General features: G+C 45.6%; 1 pseudogene; it reads right to left on the minus strand.

Annotated features, from left to right (window-relative positions):
- Nucleotides 1-1,605: 1,605 nt before the first annotated feature.
- Nucleotides 1,606-11,609, minus strand: LOC101102100 (pregnancy-associated glycoprotein 1-like; annotated as a pseudogene).
- Between the last annotated feature and the right edge of the window lie 1,154 nt (nt 11,610-12,763).

The raw sequence follows: 12,763 nt of genomic DNA on the forward strand, positions 1-12,763 counted from the left end.
ATGAGGGAAAAGTGGAAACAGTGGGAAGATTTTATTTTCTTGGGCTCCAAAATCATTATGGACCTTGACAGTAGCCACAGAATTAAAAGACACTTGCTCCTTGGAAGGAAGAAAGGCTATGAAAAACTTGCACAGTGCATTAAAAAGCAGAGACTCACTTTGCTACAGAGGTCTGTAGTGTCAAAGCTATGATTTTTCCAGTAACCATGTACAGATGTGCGATCTGGACCATAAGAAAGGGTAGATGTCAAAAAATGGAGCTTTTGAACTGTGGTGCTTGAGAAGATTCTTGAGAGTCCCTTATGCAACAAGGAGATCAAACCAGTCATTCGGAAAGGAAATCAACGTCTGACTCCTGCTGTCTCAGCTGAGACATCTACTGAGGGCCTCCAGGTGGAAAGAACGGATGCTTCCACTGCAAAAGTGCCTAACCATGGCAGCTCCAAGCAAATAATTTGTAGCTCCACCCCTGAAGGAAGCTCAGAAAGGCTGAAGGCTCTGTGTACCCTGGGTCCCCCGATACCTGAGTTGCATTCTCCCCAGCAGAACTGGAAGCCAAGGAAGGGCATTCTGGGCCCTGGAGGTGGGTGATGGCTCAGGGATCCACTGGGGCCACCACTTACCAGGTAGGAATGGAAAGGACAGAGCAGGCATATATGGCAGAGAGCTGGTGCCTGGCATGTGGAACAAGAGGTAATGAGCTTTGCATGAAGTACCTCACCCAAACTCCCCTGGAGGAGAAGCCTAGTGATAAGATCATCTGAGATGGGATGAAGAGAGTCTGTTTCATTACCCCCTATAATTCCTCTGAATGAGGAGGTGGTGGAGTTGGTGGACCATCACAAACTCTTCTATGGCCTAGACCATCACCCAGTGGCTATCCTTGGGGCTGCCTCTCCCCAGCTTCAGTCATGTAGTTCTGGAGGAAATTGACAATCATGTGTGTTCCTGGGTCAGGGCCACAAGACCATGTAGAGCCAATCATAGGACCCCATGTTCCTGCCAAGATGACTGAGCTGTGGCTGTACATGTGATCTAAAGTGGGTCATTTAGAGAACATCCTTGAACTCTGATGTCTATAGACTTTTCTTTCCTTATTGGAGATGCCTTCAGGATATAAAACCCTAGGGCAGGTAGCTTGGACTCCCTCACTAGGTGTAGAAGCCTTAAGGAAGAAAGTTGTCAGGCTAAGACCATCAAAGAAGAGGGAATGAAATATGAGGGTGTGAAATTGAGAACTGATGACTTCTGATTTCTTGGGTCCAGACACTGAGATCTTTGTATTTGCTCTGATATTTGTGTTCTGGATTCCCAGAATCATTTCAATGAGTCTCCCCATTCCTTGAGGCCAGTTTGAGTAGTCTCCTCTCAAATGTGATTCAGACTTTGTTCTAGATCCTTCCCAATCTTAGTACACCTCCCAGACACAAACAGAGGCACCCATTTGATTCAGCACCATTGAGAGTGAAACCCTTTATTCTTTCATGAGAATAGGGTGTGCAGACCATCAAATATAGTTCACCAGCCTCCTGGGCAGGAGTGCCCTAAGTGTGAGTAAGTGTTTGCTCAGAGCGGCCTTACTGATTCCTGAACCACACCAAGCATTTACACTGCCCATGCCAGGCCAATCCTGTCATTTCCTCAGTCAAAGACTGAGAAATACAGCCTCAGGAATACGTCACCCAGGATCCAGTTCTCTGTAGATGTCCTCACTGTGTTCTCTTTAAAGGTGGTATAGCAGTGGCCTCTAGAATCCTGTAGGAGTCAGAGACACACACCAGTCAGCCTGAGCCCTTATGTGGGACTCCCACAAATATCCAGATCCAGCAACATTGTTGGTTTTATTTCCCTCTTTTGGTAAGTATCAAGGGATTTTCTCATTAGCAGGGGATATGAGAGTTCATCCACAACCAAAAAGGGTGAAGACATGCAGTTTCCATGAGGAAGAGTGTGGGGGAGGAAAGGACTGGGAGTTGTGGATACAGAAGAATGATAAACAACAAAGTCCTACTGTAGAGTATTAGGAAATATATTAAATATCCAGTCATAAACCACATGAAAAGAATAAGAAAAATAATATATAATTTTTATGTTTAAAACTGAGTCACTTTGCTGTGCAGCAAAACTTAACGCAACACTGAAGATTAGCCAGAGTTCAATATAATCTTTAGAAAAGAATAAGAGTGTCCATAGTTCTCCTCACTCCCTGTTTCCTTCCTTCTGACTCCTGCTCCTTGTTTTCTCTGCAGAGAATGCCTGTTTGCCTCCTGCCTCCCACAATCCACAATTAAAAAAAAAAAAGCAACAACTTTATTTTGAATTGGAGTATAGCTGATTGACAATATTTTGAGTTTCAGGTGGACAGTAAAGGGACTCACCCATATGTATGCATGAATCCTGGTCCCCAAAATACCCCTCCCATTCAGGCTGTCATATAATTGAGCAGAGTTCCCTGTGCTACACAGTAACTCGTTGTTGGTTATCCATCTTAAATAGAGCAGTGCCCACAGCACGTTCTTGAAGACTTAACTTAGGAACTCTGGGAAGCCTCCTTCAGTCCGCACTCACCCTCTTTGGCCACTCCAGGCTTGGTTCGGTAACATACTTTGGTCCCCCATCCCCATCGGTCAGTCCTAGCCCTCATCACCATGAGTAAGTCCCTCAACTCAGAGCACCTTGGGATGCCATTTGCATAGAATCCAGTGAAGTTTGCCTAGAACCAAACAACTTTCCATATGGTTCAATGAGTTTGTGACTTTACAATTCCTGAAATTCCCTCCCTTCCTCAAAGCCTTCTTTGAATTCATCAGTCTGTTACAAACTCCCGCAGGGAGCTGACATGAAGCCTCCACCCTGTGCTGGGGCTGAGCAGTCACTATGCATCCTTTATTCACCTTAGTATCCAACCTCCCCACAGAGGGGTCGGTACCCTAAATCACAAAGGGGGCACCTGGCAGAGCAAGGCGAAACGGCAGCCAAGAACTAGGCTGACCATGTAATTTATCATCCAAACCAGGAAAACTGCGAGAGAAAGGAGACTATTAATCCCTATGGTAGGATAGCACACTGGGACTGTCCCCAGCCATTCTCCTTGTAATGTGGCCTATTTCAGGGACTGCTAGAGCTGACTCTCCGTGTTCATCCATCTGAGGGTTCAGATTGAACTGAAGGTGTTGGAACACTGAAGACTTGAGTGTTCCCCTCTCCTTGTGACTCCCACCATGCCAGCATGGCGTGGTGTCTCCACATTTATTTCAGGATGATTAGTGTCCCAGACAGCCCTTTACTCTCAAGTGGTTTTTTTTTTTTTTTTTTTCCTGGCAGGCACTGGCCCAGCCACAGGGCTCAGCAGCATCTCCAACAGTGGAAGATGGCCTGCAGAGGGCAGCCTTCTCTCAGCAGCAGGCCAAAGGTTATTTCAAGTTCCTATTTGAGAACCACCCCTCAGGGTTCTGTCCTCACCTTGAGCATGTAGGCTTGAGCTGGGACTGGGTAATTGATACCATTGATGGTGAAGATAATAGAGGGCAGGGTATAGATGGCAAAACATGGAATGTAGTGCTGTTAGAGAAAGAAGGAGAGAGGTTGGCCCTGGAGATCCTTCTTGTGTGTGGATACTGGGAGTGACCCTGGGGCATGACCCTTCTTCACCTTGGAACCCCATAGCGTGGAGCTTCTGTATGTTATTGAACAGTCTTCTTGGGCCAAGGTCAGTGATGTCCCGGTGTCCACAAGGGCCTCGCAGCCACCAGAACAAACAAGAACCTTTCTTTTCATGGAGATGCTGAGAGACAGTGTGACAGAAAGGGCATCAAGGTCACTCTGAGTCTCCCCAGAGGTGCCCCCTTCCCGACTGTCTCCTAAACAGCCATTTGTCTCTTGCCCTCTTTTCCTTTGCTCCCAATACAGCACCTTCCTTTCCATCCTTGAATGCAGTACTTGAATACACCAGGATCTTTTGCACCTTGGCACAAGCTGGTCATCCTTCCTAGAGGAGCCCCCACCCCTTTGACTAGCAAATTTCTTCTCATCTTCCAGATTCCAGCTTAGTTGTCATGGTTTCAGGGAAGTCTTTCCCCCAGTGTTCATCAGTCTCCTTTCTTGACAGTCTCTGTAGACCCTTCCTCATGTCTGCTGGTGCTGCTAAGTCACTTCAGTCGTGTCTGACTCTGTGCGACCCCATAGACGGCAGCCCACCAGGCTTCCCTGTAGCTGGGATTCTCGAGGCAAGAACACTGGAGTGGGTTGCCATTTCCTTCTCCAATGCATGAAAGTGAAAAGTGAAAGTGAAGTCGCTCAGTCATGTCCGACCCTCAGCGACCCCATGGACTGCAGCCTACCAGGTTCCTCTGCCCATGAGATTTTCCAGGCAAGAGTACTCTCTAGCATGTACCAAAGTCACAATTCACTATGTGTGTGTGTCATTTCCTGTGCATCTACCTTCTTAGATGTGAGGGCGAGTTTTATTCACATTGCCTCCCTAAAGTGCCTGGCACACAGTGGATGCCCAATGCTCGTGTGTTTAGTGAGTGAATGAAGACTGTGAAAATAATGAATAAGAAACATCCAGAGAGTTGTATCTGATGAGGAACAAATAACAGGTCAACCACAGAGTGAACATGGAGATTCGCAGGGGCAGCAGAATCTCACAGTAGGGGGAGAGAGGGGTGCCTCTGGGATAGGGTGTCTCCTAGCACTGTTCCTACAACCAGCTCAGACCCTGAGACCCTGGTCAGGAAATACATGACTAGCCCACATTAACCCCAAAGGACAGGTCAGCTTTTGTCTGAGGGTATCACACAGGATCCTATCAATTATTGCCTTTTGTCCTCAGGTCATTCCTGGATCCCACCTTTCTGATTCTCTGTTATAGCCCCTGCCCTACTGTGTGCCCGAGTACGTGGGGTGTCTTTTTTATTAGTTGCTTTCACGTCTTGAGACTTCAGCAAATCTCTCTACAGTGCTGAGTAAGTTGCTCCCTTAGGAGACCAGTTCTACCCATTTGTTCAGGACTTTCTGTGTTTTTAAATTCATATTTATCTGTACTGAGAACTTCCTTGGTCCCAAGTAGTCCTGGACAGTTGGTCATCTTATAACTATGTTCAGGCTGGAGAAATTCTCATTGATCCTCTGTTCACCACACTGTAGAGTCCTCTAATCATGCTCCACGCCTCACAGGGCAGTGGGTGCAGCCCTCTCCCAGCTGCACGGACCTCTCCAGACCCTTTTAGGACCCTGGTCAGAACCCTGGTCAGAAGGCCTGGGGTAATTATGAAACCATGAGTTGTTTGCAATCTGTGTGCTTGTGTGTTTGTTTGTATATGTTTTTGTATGTGTGTTCGTATGTGTCTCTGTGTGTGCTTTTGTGTCTCTGACTAGCTATGCATGTTTATATGTGTCTCTGCGCATGTTTATATGTGTCTGCTTGTGTATTTTCATGTGTCTGTGTGTCTGTCTGTGTCGTTGTGGGTGGTATATATGTCTGTGTGACTGTGTGTCTGAGAATGAATTTGTGTGTGTCTGCCTGTGTCCATGTACAGTAGCGGGAGCATCACTTGGGCTGACCGTCAGAGGGAGAGGCTCACCAGTCCATGTGTACACTCCAGTTGCCCGCTTCAATCAATGGTACCCAGTTGGGCACTCCCTGGTAGTAGGATTTATCCACCCCACCAAATATCACAACACTGCCTTTTGCCCTGCACGTGTATAGAGAAGAGCTGGGGGGGTGGGGGTGGGGATCCTTGGAGGACAGTTACAACCGCACTGTCTTAGAGCTGTGCTGGTCCACCCATCATGGCCCTAATAAGGTCCCCGTGTACAGATGAAGAAATCGAGTCTAGGAGCGATTGAGATCTAGACTGAGGTTGGTTACTGGCTAACAAGTGGCTAACAAGGGGTCCCACACGTTTGTTTTGTGTCCAACAGAGGAGGTTAGAAGCTGAGTCACCTGGCTGGGCTCCACCCACTCTATCTTCTGAAGATGCCGTGGACCTCCTGCGACCTGAGTACTCAGATACACTCAGAGGACATGGTGCTGAAGCATAATGGTTTTCTCCTTGTCCAGCTTGTCATTTTTCAGGAAAGTCAAAGCCTGGGAGTTCTAAGGGTGTGGGTTCAGGTCATCCAGAGTTGGCTCTGCTGGCCTGTGACCTCTACTGTTCAAATGGCCCCAGACTCAGAAGGGAACCCACCTCTGCTTTCCTGTCTTGAAATGCCTAATATTTCTTGAACAAGGGGTCCCACACGTTTGTTTTGTGTCCAACATTTTGATTTTTCACTGGTTCCTGCAAGTTGGGTAGGTGGTCCTGGGCTCCCAGTGGAATGCTAATGAGGAAGGAAAGATAGCCACCATCCTTCTTCTTCCTTCCTTATCAAATTCATAAGCAAATCCTATTGCCTTTTCCTCCAACTTGTTTCCTGTTGCCTTCCATTAGCCTTCCTCCTCACTCTCCCCGCTATACCAAGTTACTGGTCTTGAGACCAGGAGCAGGGTTGTGTTCCAATGAAACGTTATTTATAAATGCTGGTGGTGAAGCCAGGTATGGCCCTTAGGCTATATATCCTGGGTTAGATTATCTCTCAGGATACTTCTTTATTAAGTGTTCTATAATTTTCATGCAACTGAAAGCATCTTACAGCTGATATGGAGAAAGGGATTGTCCATCTCAGACTTACTTGCTCAAGTAGAAGGCAAAAATAGGCTCAGAAATGGCACCTTGATTCTTCAGGTTGTCAAAGATGGGGATAGCTCCAAAGATGGATATGTTGGGGTAGTTCAAGCCCAAGACACCATCAAAAGGTGCACCCTCATACCTGTATTCTACAACGCTTAGACTGCACAGCTGGTCAGTACTTACAAGGTCCCCAATCTGTGGGAGAGAAGAGTGTTCCCACTTACAGATACGTGAATTGGAGCTTGGACTGGGCTGGCATGCATTGCCATTAGATCCTCAGAGAAGAATTGAGGCTGTTCTGTGTCTTTGGTGGATCTCAGACGGTTAGACTAAGCTGGGAGGGGAATTTGGGTTCCATTTGAGAGAGGCTGTGAATTTTAAAACAGCTGCCCCTCTGAAAAACACCACCTGAGTGAATCAAATTGGCCTTATGGCTTCTGTACAGGTGGGACAACCAAGCGTCAGGCCAGGACCCATTCATGCCCCCTTGTGGAGAAAATGAGTCGAGAGCAAGATAGCCTTCTCTTTGTCATCACTATGACCTAATGACAGGAATGGACTGCATTCTCTGTAATGTACTGGGAATTCTACATCTGTCCAGGAAGACAGAAGCTGCAAACTCAATCTTGCTTGCAGGGATCTATGAAATTACTGCCTGAGAAATTCACTTTTGGGGATATGTGTGTATTTGTATGAGTGTGTATGAGAGAGAAAGAGATAGACGGGAACTACTCAAGTACTTTGGGGAGGCAGGCCATAGGTTTTGTTAGACTCTCAAAGGCATCCTAGAGTGAGAACTCATTTATCAGGCTCCCTGACATGTCTGGCCTCCAGTTTCCCATTCTGAATACTTGAAGCTCTTGACTGCCCCCAGGGTCCTTAGATCAGTTTTATACTGTCCCTAAACGCCCCACAGCAACTTCAGTCTTGAAAAGCCAGCCCAGAGGGAGGTGGGAGGGGGGTTCATGTTTGGGAATGCATGAAAAAAAAAAAAAAAATAAATAAATAAAATAAATAAAATCTAAAAAAAAAAAAATAAAATAAAATAAAAAAAAAAAAAAAAAAAGAAAAGCCAGCCCAGTTCCACTGTTTACCACATGTGTGACCTCAGCAAGGCTCTTGCTGTCTGTACCTCAGTTTCCTCATATGTCTCTAGAGCTAATCAGACCACCTGCTGTGTGGGGTTATTGCAGGATTAAACCAGTTATTACCTGAAAGTGCTTGGCACAGTCTGTGAATATAAAAGTAGGTGCTTTCTCCCCCCTCTTTTCGCTTCCAACAAAATAAACCTTGAACTTCTCATGGGCAGAGGAGTTGCAAGTCCACACCTCAAGTCACTCTCTGGGTTAGCTAATCTGTTTGCTCATGTGTCACCACGGGCACTGCCTCCCCAGGAACAGGATCCTGTGGGTAAGATGGCCAATGTCTATGGGAGGTAAGCTAGGATGGGTCCTGCCAGATGGTCCTGAATCTGTTTCGTAAGCAGGGGTCATTGCATAGCCATTCCTGACTCAGCTTCTGTTAACACATTACCCGAACAGTGTGATAAGCAAGAAATCCCTTCATGTTCCCAGATCCATAGGTGATGCTGAAGGTCTTTTGGGTAGGCGGGAAGGTGGAAGACTTGTAATGTCTGAACCAACTTGTGTAGCTGCAGACACAAGAGATGGGTGTCATCAGGTCCCAAGGGTGGAAAACAGAGTGGCAGGGCACAGGTTGAACTAGGGCAAAAGAGGGAGGGCACCCACAACTCAGATGAGCCTGTGTCAAAGACAACATGGAATTCCTGAAGGGGTGTTCCAATGGTGATGCTACCCTCATAGAGCATCTACTGGGAGAAGGAGGGAGTAGGTTAGTGCAGAACTGGCTACCCTTTCTTCCCACACTGCTGCCTCCCTCTGGGTGTCAAATATCTCTTGAGATCAATTTATAACCACTGTGCAGCTCACAGCCTTTGATCACAAAGGTACTTACATTTGATATTTTTTCCTGTGCTACATTGTATGCAGGATATTGATTCTATGACCCGGTGTTGAAGTGGTACCTCCTGCATTGGAAGCCCAGAGGCATAACCACTGGACCTCCAGGAAGCTGGACACCCAGGGAAGTCCTGGTGCCTTCATTTGAGAAGCTCTGTAGTTTCTTTAAACCCAGCCTTATCCAGGAGGTCCTTCTTGATCAACCCCAGCCACTTCCTCAAAACTCAGACCACATCCAATCAACACCACACAGGTGACTCTTTCATTTAACATGTATTTACTTTTTGCCTATCTCTCAGGCTGGCATGGGCATTCTTGAAGGCAAAATAAGCCCTTTTTCTAATCTAAGAACAGTAACCAATGTGTTAGATTCTTATGGCCTTACACGGAATACAGGTTCAATAACTTTTTACTGCTGTGGTTCTTGCATCTGTGGAAACTGAATTCCTCTGTCTGGGGATTCACAGTTGCTTTGCAGTTGGTTCTACCTTTTGACCAGAGATGGTTCACTCCTCATCTGTAACTGAGTGACTCCCTTAGTTCAGAAGGAACTGCTGCTGCTGCAGCTAAGTTGCTTCAGTCGTGTCTGAATCTATGCAACCCCATAGACAGCAGCCCATCAGGCTCCCCTGTCCCTGGAATTCTCTAGTTAAGAACACTGGAGTTGGTCACCATTGCCTTCTCCTCAGAAGGAACAATCTCCATCAAACTAATAACACATCTTTGACACAGAAATGGAAGTTTACCTGCCACCTGGTAAGTTTTGGGCCCAGTTACCAAGACCAAGAGTTGAGGATGATAGTGTCTTCTCCTCTGTGTTGGGTGTCTTTTGCTCAGGGTTTCTGCCTCCTGCAGGAGCCCCAGCCCCAACATCCCACCTGTCACCTCCAGATGAGCCCCAGTGCTAGGCTAGAGCACGAGGGGGAGCTGTGGAGCACCATCCACCCAAAACACTCACATCCATGATGTTGCCTAGGTGGTGAATAGTTATAATTGAGCCACGAGAAGAAATCTGGGACAGTCTGTAAGCATGTTCCTTCAGGAAATTGTTCAGCATGTTTTCTTCACTTAAGGTTTTTCTCATGGTCTTCACTTTTGTTAGAGGTATTCTTTCGTTGAACATTTGACCAAGAAAACAAAGAAACTACAATTAGCTTTCAGTGTTAAGGTATAACTGTTATTGAAATGGCCCTGTGTATTTTCCAATCATTTTTATGAGTCACCTTATTATCAGAATTTTATGCATATACCATGACAAAGACATAGGTTTGAATAAAGATTCTGTTCTGTAATGTTGGATAAGCCATAAGACCATGTGGGGGTCTCAGTATCCTCTCAGTAAAATGGTGGAATGTAATGATTCAAACCCTCCAAATAGGACATCTTGGGGATAGTGAAGTGATGGACATAAGGTGCCTGATAAATAGAAAGTCTCAACAATGACAGCCACTAGCATTGCTGTTGCCTCCCCAATGTATACTTCTCATAGAAGCTCAGGGAAGGAGGTAGAAGGGGGATTCCTGTCCTCTTTTACAAGGGAGGAATTTAATATGCAAGAGGTTTGAAAGTGAAAGTGGAGAGTGAAAAAGCAGGCCTAAAGCTCAACATTCAGAAAACGAAGATCATGGCATCTGGTCCCATCACTTCATGGGAAATAGATGGGAAACAGTGGAAACAGTGTCAGACTTTATTTTGGGGGGCTCCAAAATCACTACAGATGGTGAGTGCAGCCATGAAATTAAAAGACGCTTACTCCGTGGAAGAAAAGTTATGACCAACCTAGATAGTATATTCAAAAGCAGAGATATTACTTTGCCGACTACAATCCGTCTAGTCAAGGCTATGGTATTTTTCTGTGGTCATGTATGGATGTGAGAGTTGGACTGTGAAGAAGGCAGAGCACCAAAAAACTGATGCTTTTGAACTGTGGTGTTGGAGAAGATTCATCCCGTGGACTGCAAGGAGATCCAACCAGTCCATTCTGAAGGAGCTCAACCCTGGGATTTCTTTGGAAGGAATGATGCTAAAGCTGAAACTCCAGTACTTTGGCCACCACATGCGAAGAGTTGACTCAATGGAAAAAGACTCTGATGCTGGGAGGGATTAGGGGCAGGAGGAGAAGGGGATGATAGAGGACGAGATGGCTGGATGGTATCACTGACTTGATGGACATGAGTCTGAGTGAACTCCGGGAGATGGATGGACAGGGAGGCCTGGCATGCTGCGATTCATGGGGTTGCAGAGTCGGACACAGCTGAGCGCCTGAACTGAACTGAACTTGTGAGTTGGCTGTGGTCACACTGCTTGTCAGATATAAAACAGTGTATAAGTAGCTCTCCCAATCCTCCCCAAGTTAAAAGAAAAGAGATAGGTGAAAAAAGAATCCAGGGGATGGGGAACAAGTTAGGGAAATGTAGAGGCTTGAGAAGGAAGGATGAGTCAAATAAAAATTAAAGGAAAACAACACAGAGAGAAATGCACTCAGAGACTTCCAAAGAGATGGAGAGATAAATGATAGTGATACAGAGATGCAGACATAGACATATACACACTGAGTTAGAGAGGGAACAACGAGGACATGCTAAATAAAATGTAGAAAAGTGCTATTCCACAGGACCACACCTGCCTCTGCACTGACTGTGCACTGAACAGTTGCAAGGAGTTCCAATTTCAATAGGTCATGACATGACTGGAACCCAAGAGTTGTGCAGCTATGCAAATCTACACCAAGACCCTTAGGACCCACAGTTCCTATAGCAAGGTACTTACCAATAAGTAAGGGTTGAACTTTAAGACTGTGAGGGAAATATTCCATTCCCTTCTAAACCAGATGAATAGAATAATCAGGTGAAAAGAAAAATCACAGAAATGAATATGATGTGGCTTTCGGTCTCCATACTTACATGACTCTGCAATCTGAGAAGGCCACCAGGCCAAGGAGCACAAGCCATTTCATGCTTCTTTCCTGGCTCCAAGTACTCAAGGAAGTTCAGGTTCTTACCATGTAGTGGTGACCAGAAGCCCCTAGTTATATATGCTCTGACATGCCCTAGTTTAGTCCTTTAGGCCACTAATAGGTCTGAAAAAAGCACAAAGATCTTGATAAAATCTTTACCTCCATCAGTGTCCTTGATGAGTGGACTTTGAAGCTTCTCAGAATACAGAGAATTGAACTTTAATCTCTTCCTTGAAGCTTGGCTGGAAAATCAAACCGATCTGCTTGGACATCTACAAAGATGGAGAACCTTGACTACTTGGAGAAAAAAACTGCTAAGACCATCATGAAAATGGATACTAAGGGCCACGCTCGACATTCTTGGTTTCATGTCATCTTTCTAGCCACTTCATGAGATATGCATTGCTGTCTTTGTTGGAGAGGAGATTGCTAGGAAGATAAGTTGTCAAATGGCAAAGTGAAGACTTCAGGGACAGCCCAGGGACAAACAACTGGCTTTATTTAGTGAGTCTAATGGCAGACATCAGGGACACCTATTATGCCAGTCTGCATCAAAGATTTAGGGCAGAGCAGTACTTCAATTGCATGGTTTCAGTATTGGAAGAAATGCCATATGCATCCACAAGATATTTTATATCATCCAACAAATGTACAAGGAAGAACTGTGTGCTGGGTTCTGGGTTAAAGGCTTCAAAGTCAAAGTTGATCAAGACAAAAGTAGTCTTTATCTTAAGACAGCTAGCAGTCTAGTTTTTACAAACTCATGGCCCCAGGAGGCAAGAGAAATGATACTAGGACTAGGTTGCCATGTTGGACCCTGGGCAGCACAGGCCTTACAACTGGGAGCAGCCTTTCCTTCACTTCACCCATGCTGGATAGCAGGCCAGTTGGCCATGTTTTCAAGAGAAGTCAGAAGTTTGGATATTTATATACTAATTTTTTTTCTCCCAAAGAACAGTGGGAATGAAAACTCCACAGCGATGTGCTGGAATCAGCCTTCAGTTTCTGCAGGTTTTGTTTCTCGCCTAGAGTTGGGAGTGTAGTGGGGACAGAGAGAAATTTAATTCATGTCAGTTGATTTACAAAGAGACTGAATGCATACTGAATATGCGTGTTTCCTTTCTATTTATAAAGAAAGATCACCGGGCACATAC

The sequence above is a fragment of the Ovis aries genome, unplaced genomic scaffold, assembly GCF_016772045.2.
Source record: "Ovis aries strain OAR_USU_Benz2616 breed Rambouillet unplaced genomic scaffold, ARS-UI_Ramb_v3.0 scaffold_87, whole genome shotgun sequence".
NCBI classification, from domain to species: domain Eukaryota; kingdom Metazoa; phylum Chordata; class Mammalia; order Artiodactyla; family Bovidae; genus Ovis; species Ovis aries.